The following is an 8027-nucleotide window of genomic DNA, read 5'->3' on the forward strand; positions in this document are numbered from 1 at the left end:
AGTCCAGTGCACAACATCCATGTGGCATAAATTTGTGCGGAGTGCACCATCAGCACATGCCAGTACACTGGTAGTAATTAACTGGGATGAGGGGATGGGACCAACAGTGTATGATCTGGCCTGCCAGCCTCAAAAATATGAAGACAATCTCTCTGCTCCGCTACAGTCCTGTGTCTCAGCTGTGGAGAATCTGTCTGAAAGACTTGACCACCTCGTAGAACGAGCATATTCTCCATATTCCCCCTCATCTAGACGGAGTGATGCTTCAGCCACTAAGAATCATCATTTGCCTGCTCAAGAGAGAGTACCCAAGACGTACACCACATGGCACCTTGTGGTTTTATCTGTGTGACCACGGGGAAGATATGAGGAAATGGGATGGTGTACCTACTTCAACCCTAGCTGCTCGGGTACGTGAACTGAAAGGAAATACAGCAGCAAGAAGAGGGGCTCCTAAGAGAAATGCTGCTCCAGTTTCTATTGGGCAGTTCCCCAGAGGCAGTAGAAAAGCTGATATTATCCTTGACCCTGATGAAGGGACCTCTGCTTCTCATTTGCAAGAATTAAGTGGCAGATGCTCCAACCAGGATGAGAGTGGCCCTGCCTCTGGCCAGGCAGAGGAGAGGGATAACCAGATTTTTTGGACTGTGTGGATGGCGTGGCACATCGGAACCACAAGAATACAAAGCTCTAGTGGACACTGGTGCACAATGTACCTTAATACCATCAGGCTACCAAGGGACAGAACTCACCTGTATCTCCGGAGTGACAGGGGGATCCCAACAACTATCTGTACTGGAAGCTGAAGTGAGTCTAACTGGGAATGAGTGGCAAAAGCATCCTATTGTGACTGGCTCAGAGGCTCTGTGCATCCTTCGCATAGACTACCTCGAGAGGGTACTTCAAGGATCCAGAAGGATACTGGTGGGCTTTTGGCATAGCTGCTTTGAGCACAGAGAAGATCAGGCAGCTGGCTACCCTGTCTGGCCTTTCAGAAGACCCTTCTGTTGTAGGATTGCTGAAAGTTGAAGAACAGCAGGTACCAACTGCTACCACAACGGTGCATTGACGGCAATTTCGCACCAACTGAGACTCCCTGATTCCCATCCATGAGTTGGTTCACCATCTGGAGAGTCAAGGAGTGATCAGCAAGACTTGCTCACCCTTTAATAGTCCTATATGGCCAGTGCAAAAGTCTAATGGCGAGTGGAGGCTAACAGTGGACTACCGAGGCCTGAATGAAGTCACACCGCCGTTGAATGCTGCAGTGCCGGACATGCTAGAACTTCAGTACGAACTAAAGTCAAAGGCAGCCAAGTGGTACGCCACAATTGATATTGCTAATGCATTTTTCTCCATCCCTTTGGCAGCAGCATGCAGGCCGCAGTTTGCTTTCACTTGGAGGGGCATCCAATACACCTGGAATCGACTGCCCCAGGGGTGGTAACACAGCCCCACTGCCATGGACTGATCCATTCTGCGCTGGAACAAGCTCCTGAACACCTGCAGTACATCGATGACATCCTTGTGTGGGGCAACACAGCGGAAGAAGTTTTTGAGAAAGGGAAGAAAGTAATCCAAATACTTCTGAAAGCTGGTTTTGCATTAAACAGAGTAAGGTCAAGGGGCTTGCACAGGAAATCCAGTTCTTGGGGCAGGATGGACGTCACCATATTCCGATGGATGTGATCAATAAAATAACGGCAGTGTCTCCGCCAACTAGCAAAAAAGAAATGTAAGCTTTCCTAAGCCTTGTGAGATTCTGGAGAATGCATGTTCCAGGCCATAGTCAACTTGTAAGTCCTCTATATCGAGTGACTCGAAAGAGAAGCTATTTCGAGTGGGGCCCCGAGCAACAACAGGCCTTTGAACAAATCAAACAAGAAATAGCTCGTGCAGTAGCCCTTGGGCCTGTCTGTACCAGACCAGATGTGCAAAACATACTTTACACTGCAGCTGGGGAGCATGGCCTCACCTGGAGCCTCTGGCAGAAAACCCCAGAAGAAACTCGAGGTCAACCTCTGAATTCCAACTTCAGCACCTGTAGAAAACACAAAGGTAAAGGTAGTTGATCCTCAGATATTCAACTTTGTACTATCTAGCTCTGCATCTTTATGTAGAAGCAGTCATTCAGTGTGACCTCCCTTCCTTCACTCTTCCCCAAGTGTCCGAAGTTATTTTTATCTGTTCTTATTAGAGGAACTTTATTCTAAATTGGAATGTTTATACTTCTGTTTCAGCTTCACTTTTAGAGAGAAAGAAGCCAGAAAGCTACGTGTATCTTACATATATCATACATTTGTTGAGGGTTTACCCTTTGAACAATAAGGACTAAATTAGTCAAGATTGCAATCTTATGTCCTTTTTTTTTCCCCCTCTTCTTAAAGAGACCATTGCATGATCTTATAAAACCCTAAATAGAATTTTTTAGGGCACAGAGCACTGCATGTTCAAGCCTGATACAGAGATTTCTAGTAGTTTCTACCTCAGGAATTAACGTTTCCATTGTCTTCTGCAATTCCTAGTATGTGCCCCTTTTTACTTAGGTAAATGATACTCAGTTTTGTTCCAGTCCTTCCTTTCTCCCACAGTGCTGAGCGAGCAAAAGGCTTTGTGGTGCTTAGCTGCCTGCACACCACAGGCACTTACCGAGTCCAAATCTATATCCATCAGAGAATCGGGTATCACAGAATCACAGAATTTCTAAGTTGGAAGAGACCTCAAGATCATCGAGTCCAACAGTCCCCACTAACAGTTCCCACTAACAGTCCCCACTAAACCATATCCCTAAGCTCTACATCTAAACATCTTTTAAAGACTTCCAGGGATGGTGACTCCACCACTTCCCTGGGCAGCCTGTTCCAATGTCTAACAACCCTTTCAGTAAAGAAGTTCTTCCTAAGATCCAACCTAAAACTCCCCTGGCGCAATGTAAGCCCATTCCCCCTCATCCTGTCACCAGTCACATGGGAGAACAGATCTCACCTCACTACAGCCTCCTTTAAGGTACCTGTAGAGAGCAATAAGGTCACCCCTGAGCCTCCTTTTCTCCAGGCTGAACAAGCCCAGCTCCCTCAGACGCTCCTTGTAGGACTTGTTCTCCAGGCCCCTCACCAGCTTCGTTGCCCTTCTCTGGACTCGCTTGAGCACCTCGATGTCCTTCTTGTAGCGAGGGGCCCAAAACTGAACACAGTACTTGAGGTGCGGCCTCACCAGAGCTGAGTACAGGGGGACGATCACTTCCCTCGCCCTGCTTCTTATACAAGCCAGGATGCTTTTGGCCTTCTTGGCCACCTGAGCACACTGCTGTCTCATATTCAGCCGACTATCAACCAATACTCCCAGGTCTTTCTCTGCCAGACAGCTTTCCAACCATTCCTCTCCCAGCCTGTAGCTCTACTTAGGGTTGTTGTGCCCCAGGTGCAGGATGTATTTGTAAAAAGATTTTTTGTTGTCTTTAATGGCAGTAGCCAGATTGAGCTCCAGATGAGCTTTGGCCTTCCTAATTTTGTCCCTGCACAGCCTTGTCACCTCCTTATAGTCCTCCTCAGTGGCCCGCCCTTTTTTCCAAAGATTATAAACCCTCTTTTTTCTCCTAAGATCAAGCTGCAACTCTCTGTTGAGCCAGGCCAGCCTTCTTCCACACCGGCTCGTCTTTGGGCACATGGGGACAGACCGCTCCTGCGCCATTAAGATTTCCCTCTTGAAGAGCGCCCAGCCTTCCTGGACTCCTCTGCCCTTCAGAACCGCCTCCCAAGGGACTCTACCAACCAGTGTCCTGAGCAGCACAAAGTCAGCTCTCCGGAAGTCCAATACAGCGGTTTTACTGGTTCCCTTCCTGGCCTCACCAAGAATAGAGAACACCACCATTTCATGGTCACTCTGCCCAAGACAGCTTCCGACAACCACATCCTCCACCAGTCCTTCTCTGTTTGTGAAGAGGTCTAGCGGCGCGCCATCCCTGGTAGGTTCACTAACCAGCTGCGTCAGGAAGCTATCTTCCACGCTCTCCAGAAACCTTCTAGACTGCTTTCTCTGGGCTGTGTTGTGCTTCCAGGATATGTCAGGGAAGTTGAAGTCCCCCACAAGAAGAAGTGCCGATGATTTTGCAACTTCTGTCAGCTGCCTGTAGAACTCCTCATCTGTCTCCTCATCCTGGTTCGGCGGTCTATAACAGACCCTGACCAGGACACTAGCCTTGTTGGCCTTCCCGCGGATCCTAACCCAAAGGGACTCGACCTTCTCATTCCCAGCCTCAAGTTCTACAACATCGAAGGATTCTTTAATATAGAGAGCCACACCACCGCCCCTTCTGTGCTGCCTGTCCCTTCTGAAGAGCTTATAGCCAGGCATTGCAGCACTCCAGTCGTGAGACTGGTCCCACCACATCTCCGTGATGGCAACCAAGTCGTAGCCTGCCTGCTGCACGATGACTTCCAGCTCCTCCTGTTTGTTGCCCATGCTGCGTGCATTGGTGTAGATTATGTGCATTGCGTACAGTGCATTGGGTACTGGCATTCCAGAAAACACAAGCACTGTCCACATGCTGGAGGAAGAATTCCACTTTTTTCTCTGAAAAAGAGGCAGAGCAGAAAATAGGATACAGTACATCCAGAATGACCATGCAGTCCAATAAGCACAGCCTCATACCGTGAACAGATACAATAGCAGAACTTTCACCTGCAACATTATCAGACAGTATTTAACAGCCTGGATTAAAACATGTTCATACACACCTTCTTTGTAATGTTTTGTTTATCATATAGGCACAACTGTAAATATTACAAGGAGCTTGCAAAGACAAGAAGTGAAAAGATGCCTAATTCTTACTACAGTCTAGACCTCGCAAACAGGGATAGTTGTATGGCTGGGGAGAAGTGACAGCAGACCCAAGGTACGTTTTGCAGTCAGACAGTTAAACTACCTGTTCAGATCTACATTATCTCAATGGATACATGGAACTGTTCCAGATGGAAAGTCCTATATTGATGGAATTAATAGAATTTAATGGAAAGTCCTATATTAAGCTTATACTGAAAATAGTATTTGGGAAACAGAATGCAGAAACACCACATGAAATCAGCTAACTAACCCAGTTCAACACAGAACATGCAAGACTAGAGCAACCTCAAGCAGAGTTGTACGAGCCTTAGTACTCTGGAGGATGCCTTTCTCTGTAAGGCTGTAAGCTGTAAGTCAGTCGCCCACAGCAATGGGACAAATGCTAAAGATGAACTCTATCTCCAGCACACACCCAAGTAAATCACTAGTACACCAGGTAGTGCCTTACAGTATCAAATGCATGCCTTTCGGTGCTACTCATTTAAGTTCTGCAGAAGGTGCAGAAACAGATGCCTGCTTGAATCTCACACTATGAGCTACAAATCAAAATGACTTTACTGTAGCTGACTCTCAGAAGTTTTAGGCTTGTATTGAGTTATCCTTTGGCTGGGAGTAGCTCTAGCTACATTTTGAATCTTCACCTGCAATACCAGAATTATTTTGTACTGTAGATTTTACCAATGTATTACAGGTGAAAAGTGCTGCTTTTTGTTCTGGGTATAGCTAGGACGGAGTTAATTTTTTTCATAGCAGTCCCTATACTGCTACGTTTTGGATTTGTGCCTTAAACAAACCACTGTTTTGGCTGTTGCTAAACAGCATTCACACAGTTTCAAGGCTTTCTCTTCTTCCCCCACAGTGAGAAGGTCGAGGGTCTGCTAAAAGTTAGGAGAGGACATAACGACACCTGACTCAAACTTAACCAAAGGGATAGTCTATGCCATATAATGTCCTAGTCAGCAATATAAAATGAGGGGAGGGGAGTTTCGTGGAGTGCAGACATTGCTCAGGGAGTACCTGGACACTGCTCTATTTGTGGCAGGTGGTGAGTGACTATTTTTATCACTCATTGTTTTTTTTTTCCCTTTCTTCTTCCTTTTTCCTTTGCTAATTAAACACTAGTAGTGGGAATACAGCTACATACTGCACCTAGCCCTTGTACCTACGTTTTCAGAAAGTATGTGGTCTTTAAGCAGTTGTAGCAAGCAACTTATTTGCAGGTTTGCAAGTCTCCCCTACAAAAAGACTTTATCTGTTTTTATCCTTTTGTTTTGTAAACTGACACCAGCCCTCCAAAGCGTATGTTTCAGACACAAAAGAGTTACTGGGCCCAAAACAAGGCAAGGATGCTCAGTTATTTTACAATCCTGATAAAGAAGATCTAATGCATCATCAATCTCTGAGTTTGATCATAGCAGTTAAGACACCTAAACAATGAGAGGGAGGAGTGGAGGGGCAGGTGCTGATCTCTTCTCTCAGGTGACAGCGACAGGACAGGCATAGAGCTGTGACAGGGGAGGGTCAGGCCGGATGTTAGGGAAAGGTTCTGCACCAAGACATGGCTGGGCACTGGAACAGGCTCCCAGGACAGTGGTCACGGCACTGAGCCTGCTGGAGTTCAAGGAGTGTTTGGGCAACGCTCCAAGATGTATGGTCTGATTTCTGGGTGGTGCTATATGGAGCTAGGGGGTGAACTTGGTAGTCCTTGTGGGTCCCTTGCAACTCAGAGTAATCTATGATACTTCAGACTTGCTGATTAGAATCCCTACCGTTGAAGGCTTTCAAGAAAGGTGCCTGGAAAATGGTATTTTCTTGTGCAACTATAAATTTTGTTAATAATGAAATCCTGAACAGTATTTGTGTGTTTCCTGTTCTCAAGTCAGATTAGACAGCAGTAACATCAAGTCCTCCCCACTGCATTAAAGGGTGGGAGCTGGTGGGTGCTCGTGGAAATCCATCAGTCTTCACACAAAATCCATACATTTATCCTTCCATCCCCCCCCCCCAAAAAAAAACAACAACAAAACAAAACACAACAACCACCACAACCAAACCAGATGTTGAAAAAGAGACAAAGAAAACAGAAACAAGCAAGGACTTGCTCCTGACTAGCTATCTGGCCAGCTTCTCTTAATATGACTTCTTTAACATTATCAAAACATGACCTATTTTACCATGTTTTCCTGCATGAATCACTGCTTGTATACACTATTTGCCAAAGGCAAATGCTATGTGAAAAATCCATGTTTAAGTGCAATTTAAAGTACTTCACAAATATTTCTTTCCTGATGCATCTCTACTACAAAACATTACACAAATAAGAAGAGTGAGTGAATTATTATTATGTATGGTTATTATTACAACCATACCACATATTCCAAATATGAAGTTCAGTTACACTCATGATATCCAAGTCACCCTCTCACAGCTTACTTATTCACGTGGCCTTCTCAACGTTGGCATCTGTGTCCACATACACATCACAGATCCCCTCACTGTGTCCCATCACTGGAATTCCCTTAGCAGCTTTCTGGATATTCCTGACTAGCTGGGACAAGCCATGTGGAATGATTAGATCTATCAGCTTCTCCAAATGGCAGAGACCTTCCACTTCCTTGCTTGTATTCACCTGTGAAAGTTGTGACACAAACAGTCAATGGCCTGAATTCTCAGGCTCTGCCTCTGTTTTTTATACATGTCACAGCAAAAAAGTTGTTGATTTAATTCTAGACACTTACTAGTTGCACTGCATCTTTGACTCCACAAATGGAGAGTGCTTCTTGAGTCAGATGATGAAGGATTTGATTGCTATAAGCTGCCTCTTTCCCTCCTTTTAGTAGCAAGCCATTTCCACTAGCTATGGCCAAAGAAGACACCCATCAGACGCGATTTAAAAAAAAAAAAAAAAAAAAGTGATCTGACTCCTCTGTGAGAATAACATCTGCAAAATAGAGTAAGAACAGGATTTTGAATTCTGCTGACTTACTCAATGTTAATATACGGCACCAAGAAATTTTTCCGAGTCAGAACATGTAACTCCAGAAATGAAGTAATCTTAACATTTCAGGAACAAACTTGAGCTTCAGGGTACTACTGGCAAAGGGAGACTGCAGTAAGTCAAAGGAAACCCTGAACATAGGCTCTGGCACAAATTCGGTAGCTGTGTAAAACTATTTCAGATGCAA

The sequence above is a fragment of the Anas acuta genome, chromosome 14, assembly GCF_963932015.1.
Source record: "Anas acuta chromosome 14, bAnaAcu1.1, whole genome shotgun sequence".
NCBI lineage: Eukaryota > Metazoa > Chordata > Aves > Anseriformes > Anatidae > Anas > Anas acuta.